Source organism: Pseudophryne corroboree, chromosome 6 (genome assembly GCF_028390025.1).
Source record: "Pseudophryne corroboree isolate aPseCor3 chromosome 6, aPseCor3.hap2, whole genome shotgun sequence".
In the NCBI taxonomy this organism is placed as follows: Eukaryota; Metazoa; Chordata; class Amphibia; order Anura; family Myobatrachidae; genus Pseudophryne; species Pseudophryne corroboree.
The window spans coordinates 413,778,240-413,795,049 of record NC_086449.1 but is presented as its reverse complement, the minus strand read 5'-3'; the positions used below and the strand labels follow the sequence as shown (position 1 = coordinate 413,795,049).

Here is a 16,810-nt window from a genome sequence, read left to right as displayed (position 1 = left end):
CTTGCACAAGCCCTATGGCAGGAACAGATTTTCGATCTGAATATGGCCTTCTATGTGAGCGATTAAGGTTCTGTGTGTGCAAACACTTCATCAAAAAGCCCCTGACACTACCATAACACACAGTGCATCCGCTAAGCCACCTTACTGTAACCTCCCAGGAAAACCCAATGCATTTTCAATGGACTTTATGTGTGCATCTAAAATTGTTAAATGCAACTCTGCATGAATTCAGCGTGGTTACATGCACTGTAAAAAAAAATAAAAAAAATTGCTTAACACCATGAACATAGCGTCCAACTAAGAATCAGGCCCATTGTGTTATAAGTCGATGTGTTATCAGACTAAAGATAATATGAGGAGTCCATTAAGCATTCACTTTATCCAATCTAATGTAAATTGTAAATGAAACCAAACTTCCAATTAGATTGCTCTGGACTGCATCACAAGTTGTGTTTCATGCAATCTGATTTCCAGATAAGTATATATACAGACACAGAGGTGGAAAGACACCAACCTTAACCCTTCTGTGAAAGTGTATAACAGTTTTTGTTTATTGTAATTGACATTAAAGATGTATTGCTACTACTATACAGTAAGGAAAATCTGAGACAACTGAATTCTGAAATGACTATAGGGAACAATATGGGTTTAATGAATGACATTATTTTAATTATTTTATATCTTGGTTAACCAAAAAGCCCCCAAAGTATACTAAACTTGCTGTTGATACTAATGAAAATCATATTTGATTTTAACTTTATCATTCAGTCCAACATATTCCTATAGGAATGGTAATTATTTATTTCATTACCAGTTATTTATATAGCGCACACATATTCTGCAGAGCTTACACAGAAGACAGGGTATGTGCCCATTCATATCAGTTATCTCTACTATATTTATTAGAAGTCTTTAAGAACAAAAAGATGCAATGCTGTTGTTCTTATGAATACAATAACATAGTTGGCATATCTATTACTACAAGTTGGGCGATATGTAATTGTAAGATTGGCCCTATGGCCCAGATTTTATATTATTGTTACACTTAGAAAGAAGCATAAGTCCAATATTTTGTTAACCCAACTACTTTTCACAGCTGTGTGCAGACATCCAGCTCTGAGAAATAACAGGTCCAAAGGTGCTATGTGTATGTATATGTGTCATAACCACAGTACACCTCTCTCCTTATTGTTGGCTCACAGCCTAAAAAGACATTGCCTCATAGCCAGTTGGAGTCCCTCACACATCAATATTCCCATATGTTCAGCAACTTAGCAAAGACAAAGGGTAGAGTTTGTTTGGATCATGACACTATTCCAACAGAAAGAACGCACAAAAAATGATCAATCAAATAACATTCCTCTATACTATATTTTATTATTATTATTATTATTATCCTTTATTTATATGGCGCCACAAGGGTTCTGCCGCGCCCAATATATATAATATATGTGCATAAACACCATAAAATTTTGTTTAAATGTAATAGAATTATATAGTTAGAAGTATGTTTGTTTGTTTTTATAACTGAAGAAAGATGTGTGCAGAAAAGTGAGGGGTATATTGGAAGATATGAAAATGTACAGAGAGTTGGGGCATTAAGTAAGATACTGGTTTTGGTGCCAGACCATCTCACAATCATTTTTTAACATCATTGTTCTACACCTTTTCAACGTACCACTCTATTTACTTACTTTTGTTAATCTTTTATTTTATTGGACTATAGAGAGAGTGTGTCAGACACCCCGTGATAGTGTGACCACCTTTCTGATGCCAATATCTTAGAAGGTTGTTCCGCTGTGATTGGTAGTTTATTAGCAGCAATTAGCTGAAACACCAAACACAGCTTAGACAACTTTGGGGAACTGCTGCACCCACTCTTCCCATAGGATTTTATAGGTAATAGCTACATGGTGGCTTGCACTCATACCCCTAAATACAGAAGTATTACTAAAGGCAGACTGGAGCAGCAGCATTATTTTGCACTGGCTGACAGCCTTCCCACACACCTCCTCCTTGCAATGGCATCAGAGTAGTGTATTAAAGCAAAAGGCAGCTGCAAGGGTGGGATGCAGAAAAAGATAACCCAAGCCCATCAATTAATGATAAAATAAGATAATAATAATAATAATAATGCACTACATGTACAGTTTTTGCAATCTGTGAGCACTGATGAAGCCCTATTGTTAACATCCAATTGCCAGAGACAAAACGCATTGGATTTATATCCTGGTCCAGTGTATGGCAATTAAGAAGCACTTGGAGTCTCCTGATAATCTTTTCAGATAAGCTACATTTTATTTTAACTATTGTAAGTTTGAATTTTGTCTAGTAATAAATTGGATCTGTTCTATTTGGTATGCTATGATTTGCTAGAAATATTTTCATATGATGTCTAAAGAATTATCATGGTTCAGATAAGTACATTTTATTTTATTGTTAATATAGGGACACTCAAATTATCACACATTGCATTTGGTTCATTTAGTGTTTACGGCACTAGATTTCTCACAGATTTAATATCCTCACCAACAATAAGCAGACACAATCAGGGCACCCCCTGAACAGGAGGATTAGTGTTCTTCATCCCACTGAAGTTCGTTGTGAAACACTGACAACACAGTTTACTTTTGTGTATTGTATGTTTCAAGTTTTATATTAAAAAATAACAGATTTTAAGATACTTTTCAGATACCCTACCTTCCCACAATAGACAAGAGACGAGTTATAACAATATGGCACAGCGGTACTGTGAGAAACATGTACAAATACATTAATATTTTACACTCCGGTCTTTCCATAGTTTAAATAAACAATGAGAGCAAAGATTACAACTTGACATGTTCAGTAAACTGAAATACAACCACACTGCAGAGGAATGTATATTTAGCTTATCTATTATTTAAAGCACAACTTCTACATATTCTTATTATGTTAACTGCAGTATTCAAACTCTTTATCTTAAATTAAATTGGATAAATGAAGTTATAAATAAACAGTTTTACGATCCCATACAGTCTACTTATGTAGTTAAACATACTGTCTAAAAATATTCTTGTCAAACTGTCAAAATATGATTAGATGTTGTTGCAACAATAGATCATAATCCATATGGATACTTATGTAACATGCAAATATTTATATTTTAAAATGTCAGAATGAAGGTGTACCAATGTCAAATCTAAAATAATTACAATTTAAAAAGATCACAATGTTAAAAATGTCATATCTATCCCTAAGATTTAAGATATTAAGGGGTCTATTTACTAAGCCTTGGATGGACCCCAGAATTGTTAAATACTAATGCCATAGGTTCAAAAATAACAGTTGTTGTTCAGCCTTAAAGTAGATTGATTCATACTTTGAGCAGAACATTTAAGTTCAAGGGTTGTTTTGCAAATACCTATACCTAACTTCAAGCACAGATGTAAATGTATGTACTCACAATGAAGGTTTTGATGAAATTTTGGCTGAGAATGTCACATATGTTTCTAGATATAATCCGATTTGTATTGGCAAGGATACGTGTCAACAATTGCTCTGTTTTTTTTTTATTCATATAGTCCATTTATTTTGCCATGCAAATTGTTCCCTAAACATCAGACCAAGTGCTGCAATTTTTATTTTCTATTATACAAATAACATAGCTAAGATGAGTCTATAGCAGATACAATTTTTAGTACTCATTGAGAAACCTATGGAAATAAATTATTTGCCTCAGACAGGTGTGTTTGTAGAAAGTCTGCATTGACTCCTAGGAACAGCAAGATGTATGTTTAACCACTTGCCTGGCATGGTCGCATCAGATGCAACCATGCCTGCAAGTGCTCTATCTGACCTGGTCGCACAGGATGCGACCAGTCAGATAGAGAGTGTTAGCAGCGGCAGGGAAGATAAACTTCCCTCCACTGCTGCTGTCAGAGGGACCAGAAAGTCCCTCTGCCTCCCTGCACTCTCCCCCTGTGTCTGCCATGCTGCCGAACACTGCTGATCGGTCAGCACGGCAGGATCCCCCCCCCTTCAGCGGCTGCAGACAATGGCAGACGCTGGGGAGAGTAAATTAACCCTCCCAAGCCACCCCCAGACCCTCCCTGTATTACCTGCAGGCTGTTCCGGCATTCAAAATGAAAGCCGCGATGGTCGCGATGTTCCCGATGTTCTGATGGTCACAATGTTCCCGATCGATATTTCGATGTTTGAGGGAAAAATATATATTTTTTTTTTGTTTTTTATTTTTTTTAAACTAAAATCATTTGGGATAGGGTTAAAGTCATGTTCTTCACCTAATTCAGTCAGTAAAAAAACTTCAATTTCGGAACAGTTTTCGTCGAAATAAATCATCAGTTAAGTGGTTAAAACAAAATTGAAACGCATAAAAAAAATGGTGTGGGATCCCACAAATTGATAACAATCCTTGAAACTTTTGAAACTTGAAGAACAGGTTGCTTGTGGGAAAATGGGATAAAGAATGTGGGGTCCCCCCTTTGATTTTCCATTAATCAGCACTAGACTTGACCAGCCTTGGCTGGTGAAAGCATAGAAGGAAGACCTTCAGTATGGGCATCATTTCACTAACCCTATGCCAGTTGGCACCAGAGCTTGATTCCCTTGGGGGGAGAGGGTCAACATTTTGTGCAGACCACCCCTCCTAAGTATACCCAGCCCTAGTGTCAATAGCACTGCAGGGTATTCCCCATACCTGTGTAGCTGTGGGGTTAATAATAATAGCATAATAATAATAAATTAGAATATTGTTCTTAACAGGTGCACTGCAGGCTCCAGTAAGCCCTGCAATGACCAATTGTAAGAGCTGAGAGGGCATGTTGGAGAACTACAAGTACCAGAATGCCTGGCAAACGGTGCCCTCTGTCACCTGTAAAAAAAAGTAATAGTGTGCACACACACCAAATGTTGTAATCTTTTCTTAAAACTCTGCCAGGTCCCTTTTTCTCCACTTTATTTCTTACTAATCTCTTGGACAATGATCTCTTCACTCCATGTAGGCATCCTAGTACTTAAAAAAACAAAAACCCCTCATAGACATCACCCAACTGCTTTCTGTGGGAGACTGTCGTAAGTGGCAAGTCCACTGGAATGAATGGCAGTGCTCTGAGCATGGCAGCTCCCATACTTTTTTTAAACAGTAACGTCTGCGGTGCAGAGCTTGAAAGCCTTGGTGCATCAACACTTCCTGTTGTTTCCTATGCAATAGGGCTGGACTGTTTGTAAGTAACCACACAGTACAATTGTGGTTTCATCTAGTAATATGGACTAAATAAAACCATATTTTAAACAGTTGTTGCCACTTTTACATTACCAAGTCAATTAAGATAACATGTTGCCATTGTAATATAAAATTCAGTTACTTGCAAAAGAAATACAATAACGACAATTGAGGGGCTTGGTGGAAAAGAGGCACATGCCACATCTACAGGGAGTTTGCATATTTGCAGCCATCAAGTAGCTTCTGCCATCTAGCATCTATTCCATTAACTTCTAACACAGGGGCTAATTCAGACTGGATCGCAGCAGCAATCGCAGTCTGAATCCTTTTGTGGCGTGCAAACATGCCGTGGTCACACTGCGCGTGCGCACCCCAGGAGCCCAGTGAGATGCTAAAAGCATCTCTGGGCTGCGATCGCCTCTGCCTGATAGACAGGCAGAGATGGTTGCTGGGCAGGAGAGGGCGTGCCAATGGCATTAGAACGGCGTTGGCGGGGCATGGTCCGGACAATGGAGGTGTGCCCGGACCATTGGTGGCGGAGGGCGGTGGGGTGGATTAGCCCTGTGCTGGGCGTCCCCCCACATGTCTGAGAAACCGATCGTAGATGTGCTAAATTTAGCACATCTACGACCAGATCTGAATTAGGCCCATAGTCGCATGTACCTATTTCTCACCAGCATAAAAAATCCCTGGTATTATATTTCAAGACATATCTAGTTGAAAAGGGGCAAAGGTGATTTTGTGGCATATGCCTCTTTTCCACTGAGCCCCTCAATTGACAGATCATTGATAAAGTTGGAGAGGGATATAATTTCACTACTGAGAAGATTTGAGAAAATGTTCAGAGATTTTTATGCCATGTATTCCGCACCAGAAACATGTTTTTGATTACATGGATGATGTTAACATTATAAACATTCGGCTATATCCATGAACAATACAATTATATCATATAGTCTTGATACTCTGGGGCATAGTTATCATCAAAAACCTGTTATACATGCAGAAACAGAAGTTTTCATATGTTTTAAAGTGATAGGCCTACTCATTGTCACTTTACCAATGACTCCATATTTAAATTCTAGAAAATGAAAGTTTTCAGAGTTGTGTTGTGCAAACTTATGCCATCTTCAGATGGTGAAATTCCTAGTGGTGAATTCCCAATATTGGACAGAGTTCAGGAGTGCTCAAGTGTGAACTTCATTCATGCTCGGCAGTATAAACTTTCACCACTAGCAATTAACATTGCAAATGTACTGTAGGTAAAAGGGATTGTGGGACAGATGGTTCTCACAACAATACTGAGTTGCACCTGTACTATAGTACCCACTGCCACACATTGCTTAATTATTGGAGGCCAATAACTAATAGGCCCCTCTGAGTCCTTAGTTTCCTCCTGCTCAGTTTCGCACATGGACTGCTAAATCCATTTCTCTCTAATATTCTTACTGTACCTCTCCTTCTAGATAGTAAACTCTCACAAGCAGAGTAATCTACCACCATGTCGATCCACTCTCTGTCCTCTTTTTATGTCCTGTCACTTGGAGAATTATTCCATCTACCAAGCAATTTGATCAAAATTGCATCCTTTAATTTTAATTCTACTCATGTGTAATATTCATGTATGTCATTATGTGTATCTTGTCTGTATGCCTTATAATTTTGTCTATTTATGCAATCATGCTTAATCTGCTCAAGCTGTTTCCCGTCACGTCATATCTGTTTTGCGCTTTACAGTGGTGCAAATTTGTGGTAATTTATAAACAAACTTTGATGATGATAATGATATAATGAATTAAAATATAAAAAAAATACAAATATATAACTCAAAAGACATACTGTACATACTGTAGACTGTGTCTGGCCAGTCTCCTAAAAAAATAGCGGTTCATCTGCTGTGCTGGAGTAGTATAGGTAGCCTTCTACAAATCAGATTAGCAATAAACAAATCAATCTGGAAAATTTATACAAATATGTTAAACAAGAAAGCAGTGGTAAACCAGGCCTTACACACAGAGAACAATGGTTGGGCTATTTCAGGCAGACTTTGCATGGACAGTTACAAAAATAAAGTGTATCCATCTGTCAAACATCTGCCACACACAGAGAAATTAAAACAAAATGTAGGAATGTTTAGATAGATCCCATGCATTATTTTCTCAAAAGAAACTCTATATTTGCTTCCTTTTGGCTAGCACAGGAGAAAAAAAAACATAAAACCTAAGCAGATCGCATATGTTGATAATGAAAACTATCTACAGAATAGACATCTCTTGAAACTCACCATCTCTTCTGCACTATCCTAAGAAAGAGTTGTGTGCAAGTGCTAACGCTGTATGAATCCCGGAAGACAGTTTAACACTTATTTGTCATACAGTACATTTTGCAAGCATGTTCTGTGTGCCCTGTTTAAGGAGAAATGCTTTAGAAAAATGTTTAAAGGTGAAGAAATTAAATGTGTTGGTTCTTTCCACTTCTAGAAGCTGCCATGTTTATACTATACATAGAATAGGTAGGTATGGTTATAAAACTGCAGTCCTCTCAGATAAGACTTATTATTACATATTACAGCCTATTGCAAGGATAATTTACTAAACAATTCACAGTTTTGGTAAAAAGTGATCCATTAAGATGGGCAACACTCACTTCCAGACTGGCCCACAGGGTCACAGGGGAAACCTTCGGTGGGCCCCACTACCTGAAGACCCACCCCCTCCTCTAGGGACCAGGTTCCAGACTGTGCACTTGAATGATACATTATACATATGTAACATTATACAGCACAGGACTGCGGTGTATTTTCTACAGTAGAAAATATAGTGGTGGCTGGCCTCACCGCTAAGCATGGGCTCCCTACAACTGCTTTTCTATGGTGGGCCCTTCATGCTCCAGTCTGACATTGTATACACTATACAAATATCTGGCAGATCATCTGCCAGATATGGCTGGACAAAACCGGTCATTCCGAAAAACTGATTAAATCACATTTTGTATGAACGACAGTTTTTGTAAATTTTCCAATGTTTGAGAGCAAATGGTCAATTGCCATTTGCTCTCATCTATTACCAGAATTTCATTCCAACAAGTCAAATCTGGCAGATGATCTACCAGATAATTGTATAGTGTATGCCCAGGTGAAGCAAGTTTACAGAATTCAGAGATTAACAGTTTGGAACAATGAGAAATGGCAACTGCTATTAAAACCACTTATTATTCTGCAAAGCACACTGTCCAGCTGCTGAAATTGCACAGATGTAAAAAAAAGAAAAGAAAAAGATCTTAATAAGTAAAAGCACTGGTACAGTAGCTTTAATACAAAATCACCCTTGTGCAGAGGAGGTGGGTGTGAGATACACTGGAGTAGCATAGCCTAATTACATTTGTTGGGGCTCTATCATGGTCCTACCTGAAGAGGTATTGTAACAATGTTTTTTTGACATAATAAAGGATAGCTAGACTATCAAGGCCAGGGGAAATTACAGAGTGGAAAACATAGCACATACTGAGTTTTATTAAATTTAACATTGCTCAAAGGGTCTAATTCAGACCCGATCGCTGGTACAATAGAGATCGCAGCCTGAAGCCCTTGCTGGAGTGTGCTCGCCGTGAGAACCAGTGAGATGCGAAAGCATCTGAGGGCTGTGATCACCTCTGCCTGATTGACAGGCAGAGGCAGTCGCGGGGTGGGAGGGGGCGTTCCAATAGCATTAGAACGTTGTTGGTGGGGTGCAGGTGTGTCCAGACCATTGTGGGGGTGACCTGGAACATGGCAGGTAGCCACCAGCCAGCGCAGGTAGGGAGCTACTTGGTGGGTGCGAAACCATGACCACCGTGCGATGCTTTTGCGCCCATGCGGGGGGGGGGGGGGGGAGGTAGGGCCTGATATGCAGGGCGGATTAACCCTATGCTATTTGTCACCAAGTGATGCATTTTGCTTGGTATGTCACTTTTAATACACAATGTGATACAATTCTGGCTGCTGAAGCATGTAGATTAACTGAAATAGTAAGTATAAGATCCTATAATAGACTCTGTACCCATAACGAATTTCAATGTAAGGTCCATCAACATGTTTTACACAACCATTCATTAATGTACCTCAAAATGCCATGCAGCATAGTGTTCTATGCACCTAATAAGTATTTACAATGATGTTCATAATATTTAACTGAGTGTTAATGCTTCTGAAAGACAAATTCGAAATCAACACAAATCGAGCCAGACACTGAACAGAAAGTATGCAAATAAAAACATGTTTCAAAAATACATATAATACCTGTACATATAAAATAAAGGTCTAAAATACAAAGTTATTATATCGGGTACATTAACTGTTTTCATTATTGATGTTTGATGACCAGCTTTCTTTAGGAAGTCATACCTTTCTTTTGATCAGTTGTCCAGTAATGGGTAACATGTTTAATGTTAATAGGAAATTAGATGAAATAACTTGGGAAAAGCAAAAAATAAGGTAGCCTACCAATAAAGATGAACTCACTGTGACATCAAATAATAAATATTTGTGGCTAGCCGTATAAATCACTAGAAGAGCTCTGCTCATAAATGAATGCGATTCGGGCATCCTTGGAGTTATATTAATAATGACTTAATTAGATGACAGTATAATTTATTAAGTGTAATGCAAAGGTAATTATAAATTGAGAAAGTTGGCATGATATGTGTTATTGAAGAAATTCCTGCCTTAACTTAATATAACTCTCAAATGTAATGGTGTTGATAAATTCCATATACTATGTCAGGCAATGTTAGACAGGATTTCTGTACCAAATAAAATAGTTACTGAAGCATTGTTCAAAAACAAATTTGCATACAAATGTGGCCATTAGGTGGCACTGTTCTATAGCTATACTTGAATAATATGTATTTTGTCTCAGCAGAAAAAACATTAGAGGCTTATTACCAAATGCAAAGATGTGGAAACCACAGTGAAAAAGCTACATTTGGGCAATGATTTTGTTTTGTAGGGAAGCACATGGATTTGCCAGTCACCAAGGTACATTTGGGAGCATCAGAGAGTTCCTCAAAGTAGACACACAAACTTACCTAGTTTTTCAAAGATTTGAAAAAATTAAATTACATTTTGTGGGAGGGGATTCTTCAAATTTAATGAAGAGTTAAAGAGAGCACATTGAAAGGTCATTCCCTGCTTGGGATTGCATAGGTTTTTTCTCCATGAAAAATTATTTTAAGTCACTACAATTTCTGAAATCACTGAGACTGGGTCCTCTCCCTACATTTGTAATGTAACACACTTGCAAATTAAAGATGCACTCTTGTGGAAACGCACCACTGTAGATGCACTTTGACCTTGAAATAAAAATTAAGCATACAAAAGGAACACACATAATAAAAACTGTCCTGTACTCCATTCCAGCTGTAGAATTTGTGAGATGTAGGCCCAGGTGCAAAAATATGATTTAGGCTCCCTTCTTTCTAGGCATGGGTTCATAATTTGCCACACACTATGACACCATGTGACTACCAAATAATACAGATTGCATCCCGGGACCTAATAATAATCAGTGCACCCTTTAATCAAATAATAATAATAATAATAATAATAATAATAATAATAATAATAAGCAGTGTCCCCTTTAAACTCACCAGTATCTTATGTCAGCAAGGCTGCTTGGAGGCTCTACAGATGGGTATACTGGCAGAGGGTGGCAGGGAGAGGCAGTGGGCAATTGACAGAGGGTAACAGGGAGAGGCAGAGAGTGATTGCCAGTTGGGACAGGGAGAGACAGAGGGTGACCCCAACTGCAGGACCAACTACAGACCCGTATCAAACCTTCCTTTGGTTGCAACTCCACTAGAAACCTGCCTGTTAACCCATAATATTTATGACTTCAGTCAGGATTCAGGAGAAGACATAGCACAGTAAAAGCCCTGGTATGTGCGCTTAATGATCTTCGAGACGTTGTGACTGTTCAATTTTAATCCTTCTGAATCTCTCTGCAGCATTTAACACTATGGACCATGGGATTCTAATTGAGTGCCTGAAGAATTACTGTGGACTGGATGGCACAGTCCTTGGCTGGTTCAAATAATTTCTTACCAGCAGGTCACAGAAAGTTTAATCATCACCAGTGCCATTGACCTGTTGTCCCACAGGGTTCTACACTATCTTCCATGATTTTTGCAGTATACATGCTACCACTGGGCGAAATAATCATACGTCATAGCCTGGTCTACCACTGCTATGCAGATGATGCACAACTGTACCTGTCCTTTGCCTCAGGTACTGATAAACCAAAAACAGCCATAAATGGCTGTGTAGCTGAGCTCCAGGAGTGGATGAATGCCAGTAATACTTATGATAGGTCACAGGACAAGACTGCAGCACAGCCAATCATCAGGACTTTCACTTGGGGGTTTAGAACTACAAAACACTGAACATGTGCAGAATCTTGGTTTTGCCCTGGATAGTGGCTTGACACTTACACATGAGGTATCAGCCACAATCAAATCTCATTCTGTCATCTGAGGAACATAGCCAGAATCAAGCAATTAATTCCCTCAATAGATCTGGCTAACGTCATGCATGCCTTTGTATCATCGCGCCTAGACTTCTGCAATGCCCTTTGCGTTTGCCTCCCAGCAAAATAATTGCCCCGCTTACAGATGGTACAAAATGCAGCTACTAGGTTACTAATCAATCAACCCTGTTCCAGCCAGATATCACCCATTCTCTGCTCCCTTCACTGGCTACCTGTAAGATGGTGAAACATATTCAAGATTAGCTTACTCACTTTCAAACCCTACATGACCATGGCCCAAGGGACTTGAAGCAGCTTTGCTTCCTTACTGTCATACTCAATTACCACGATCTGCAGATGAAGGACTACTAACAGTAACTTGGATCTCCCTGAATTCATCTGGGGGTCAAGCTTTCAGCTTTTTGGCTCAGACTCTATGGAACTTTCTTGCCCAGACAGTTTGAGAAGCCTCCACTCTAGAATCCTTCAAAAATAGACTCAAGGCTTAATGTGTAAGGACTGAGATACCAACTTTGAGCATCTTTAGATGATAAAATCTTGCTTGGTGTGTCTTTAGATGCCAACCATTGGTTGCACTACTTGCACCAAGTCCCATGCTAGGTGCAGACACTCTGTCAGAATATGGTCTCCAATGTGAGCAATGAAGTGTATGATGCCCTTATCTAGTACTGATTGCTTATGTGAGCAGGACCCATGTGTAGAATGGGTCCTGCGTGATCACAGGCAGCCCTCTGTAAGACTCTGACTGCTTTCGGGGGGCAGGGATGGCTGTTTTTTGGGAATGTCAGGGCCAAGGTCTGTGTCTAAAGACACAGATTTCTTGGCCTCACGTGGCCCCTTGTGATGGCCAGCCTGTGTAAGCTGAGGCTTACTCAACTAGTGGTTTGCGGGGAATTTGCGAACATCGGTCACAATGTTGATCCCAGGCTGCGATGCCGGCCGCAACGCTGGGAATGCAAATGCAGCAAAGAGGTGTTTAACACTACCTACTGCATTTGCATGTTTAGTAATTAGATTTGCATAGCTGCCTGCATGCAGCTTTGCAAATGTGATTACTGCTGAATGAGGGCCTGACTTTGTAACCAGTTCAACAACACAACCATGACCATCTTTGCTCTTCTGAATAAGACCTTCACAGTCATGCCCAGCATATTTCAAATACACTTCAGATACTGTGTGCCTCAATCGCTACTGTGCAACTGTGCATATACACCATGGGATACATGCCCTGCATGACGTTTTAGCAGCTTAGATGCATGCATAGTTGAAGAGCATCGACCATATGCTTAAATATCTCCATTGCATATGACTCTATATCAGACCCAAGGAAGACTCATTTATTAACATTACATTTAGGTGTAAATGTTGTATTTAATTAGAGTAACAACTTATGCACACATTTTCATTGCATAATTTTCAGGAGACATATACACACTAACTAAGGATTGGTTGCTGTGGTTTAGCCCAAATTTTGCATCTAAACACAATGTTAGTAAATGCGCACAAGGGTCATTCCATGGTAACAAACATTACATTTCAACTAAACAGATCAATATATTTTGAGCATGTGTTTTGAATATTTTGTGTAAAGTAAATGTTGTTTGTGTGGTACAGGATATGCTTTAATTTTGATGCACAGCTTGGCATCTTGTCATTGTTAGATGATTTGAGAGAGGATTGAAAACTTGTAACAAACGTTATATGTCCCTGTTTTCATGGAATGACCCACCACTAATATAAATCCCAGTGTCAGTCCAAGTACTTTGACTTCCTTTGTAATTTTTCCTCCATTGTTAGGAGCAGATGTACTGAACCTTAGAGAGAGCTAAAGTGGAGAGAAATAAAGTACCAATCAGCTCCTAACTGTCATTTTTCAAACACAGTCTTTAACATGACAGGATTTGATTGGCTGGTACTTTATCTCCATTCACTTTATCTCTCTCCGAGGCTTAGTAATCCTACCACTAGGCCTGAATGGCCATGAAGACTATTGCAGGCAAATTTTATTTATAGTACTGCATAAAATACCATGCAATACTGTATACAAAACAATAAACCAAGTTGTATTGCTTCTACTGATCTCAATAATTAGAACAAAACTTAATAGCAAAAGCATAGGGATATATTTTTGACCTGTCCAAATAGACTGAAAATACTGTATGTAGGAGTTCAGCACACACCCAATACTAGTCTAAGGAGTAAGGTTTGGATGTCAATGATAGTTTCCACATAATCTACCCAAAAATGTACTCCATTGTATTGATAGATCTAAAATGAAGACGAAAAGAAGCAATCCTCAGTTAATTTAAAATGTTTTCATTAAAGTACCAGCCAAGATACATAAACATCATTTAATCCAAATGGCAACATTTTGTTTCACAAGCAAATGGCTTGGAATGTGGAATTTTCTGCAATATATGTTTTAGGTTAGTGAAAATTCAGATTGTCCACTAAGAATTCATTTTGTAAACTAGCAGCAGATGTTGGGTTTTAAAACAAATGTTCTTTACTCCCTATCTTAGACATCATGCCACCTCTTAATGTTATTTTCTTTCCTCTGTCATGTCACTTAAAAGTCTAGCTGGGAAAACTATAACAATAGTTAAAATATAAGAGAAAAAAGTTTCCAAGATCTGTGAAGCTTGGTAGATGAGCCTTAGGGCATGATTCATAAAAATTTGTATATGCAAGCCCATAACCAATATTTAATCATTCCACTACTTCTACATACAGTATTTAAGTATACACTGATAGGTTAAAGGCTTAAGGCATAGTTACACTATTATTGTACAAATGCAAACACTTTATCAAAAGCACTTTTATATATACTTAACTATATTATGATCCCCCAGCCATGATTATCTACAGATGGCCTCTAGTGTTCATGCAATGATACGCTAAATACTGTATACCAGACATATAAACTGCCACTCCCCTATTAAGGGGTATAGTCAATAGTAGTCGGATGCATTCCGACATGCAAATAGATGAAAACAGATAATCAGCGCTATGAGCTGGGTAATATAGAATCACAAATGTATTGTATGTATATCATAGAGTAATAAAAAGAATTACTGTTGCAACAGATTTAAAAAAAGAACATAATTAACACTGCTAATCGATGTATAACATAGCATGCTGGGAAAGAGTTCTGTATATGAAGCCACAGTCCTAGGGAGAAAGTTGTATTGCACGTATTACCAGTTTGCCGTGTATGGGTTAATCCTCCATTAGGTTAGCACTCCTGAAGGTATTGGAGGTCCCTTTTGGGCTGGATTCCTGCTTGAAATCCGGTTGTCCAGTAATATATAGACCCAAACAAGGTCCTTTAGCATGGATTCCAAGCAGCGTCTTAATAGGTATCAACAGCTCCCAATGGTTGACTTCTAGGCGTTCTCAGTTGTTCACAGTCCCAGACTTAGCACCATGCATTTGTCAGAATGGATCCGACAAGCCCTATTCAATGAGCAGCCAAATCCAACAGTCAGATTTGTCCATTCCCTTACTGACCAGTGGGTGAGAGTACATGGGTAACTGCAGAGGGGAAAACGGGAGTCCGGAGGATGTGCTGCTGCTGGGAGGTGTCATCAGAGCTGTCTCAGCGATATCTGGAGGAGGTGCTGCCGCTGGGAGCAGGGAGGCCGCAGTGGAAGGGAAGGAGGTAGGAGGTGGTGTCATCAGCGCTGCCCACACACAAACACATGGAACTCGGCAGCCAAGATGCTGATCTATCCGCATGACCGCTCCCCCATCTCATCTCCTCAACCCGACTTGTTTAGGTCGGAACCCCTTCTGACCTAAACCTGTTGGAAGCTGCCATCTTTCCGACAAGGCGGCAGCTTCCGACAATTATTGAATACACCCCTAAGTGTGCAACAGTCATGAAGTTAGTTGATACTGTACTATCAACAAACATAAAGCACAGAAATTTGTTTCTATTATCTAAAATGCTTTTAGCACTACTACTGTATGTCTATAAAATAATTATTTTCTGCAGCCTCCTCATAATGTTACAATATTTATAATAGTCTTATTTACTTTAGTTTGCCAAGTTAACTATATAATACCAGACACACATGGAATTGGTATTAGTTGTTGTTAGGCTGCTGATTACATATGCAAGAAATATGGAGCCCACAACAATCATTATCAGACCTACTAACAAAATAGGAGCATTTATTTTAGATTTTTGATGAAGCAAAACAAATCTGCATGTTTGTTACTTTCGCTGCTCAAAATATGGCTATCAGATTAGCTATATAATGCCAGTCTCATATAAGAGGGTGGTTCGATAAGTAAGGTAACAATACCTCTCATGTAATGTTTTCAATTTCATTTTAATTTACCACCAGGCCAGAGCATGTAGGGGCTTACAATAACATAATCAAACATTGAGGAGTGTAGGGTGATCAGATTTCTCAGTCTAAAAGGTACATTAGCAGCTAAAATTCATCACCAACTTGTCAAAGAGTATGGAAAAAATGTCTGTCAGAGCAGAGTAAGGGTAGTAGAACCAAAGTGAAGCCTGCATAATGACATTTGAAGATGGCATTATTATCATTATAAGGGTCCCTCTGTAATCTATTTAAAATTGTATTTTAAAAAAATTTGAGCAGATCACATTTCCCAATACAATTATGGGAAATGTAATCTGATTACTAAAAGAATATGAATTTAGGGAGTTTTCCTCCAAAAGCCCAATAGTACATTCCTGTGATGTTAAAATAATGTGAAAAAGGTGTAAAAACACCCATTTAACATTATTTTAGTAAAAATAATATTAATAAATATGTTTGTCAGTGATAACTAAGACCATGGTTCTGATTTTCTGTATGGTAACATTCGCTTGGAGGTAACAGCAACAGAAAGAGGTCTACTGATCCTTCATGATGCACTGAATAAGGAAAAGTGCATCTCTACCAATGAGGTGACACGTTATACAGTATTGATGGCCACTGACATTCATGCTTCACTTTAGATTTAAGTGGGGCTTAATCAAACAGTAATCTAGAACAAAAATGTAAATAAATGTAAAAAGGGGAGCTCCTGAAATACTGTAGTAGAA

General features: G+C 38.6%; 1 protein-coding gene across 2 annotated transcripts in view; it reads right to left on the bottom strand.

Annotated features, from left to right (window-relative positions):
* Positions 1-16,810, bottom strand: part of SEMA3A (semaphorin 3A) — a 334,819-nt gene that overhangs the window by 169,918 nt on the left and 148,091 nt on the right. The window lies entirely within an intron of this gene.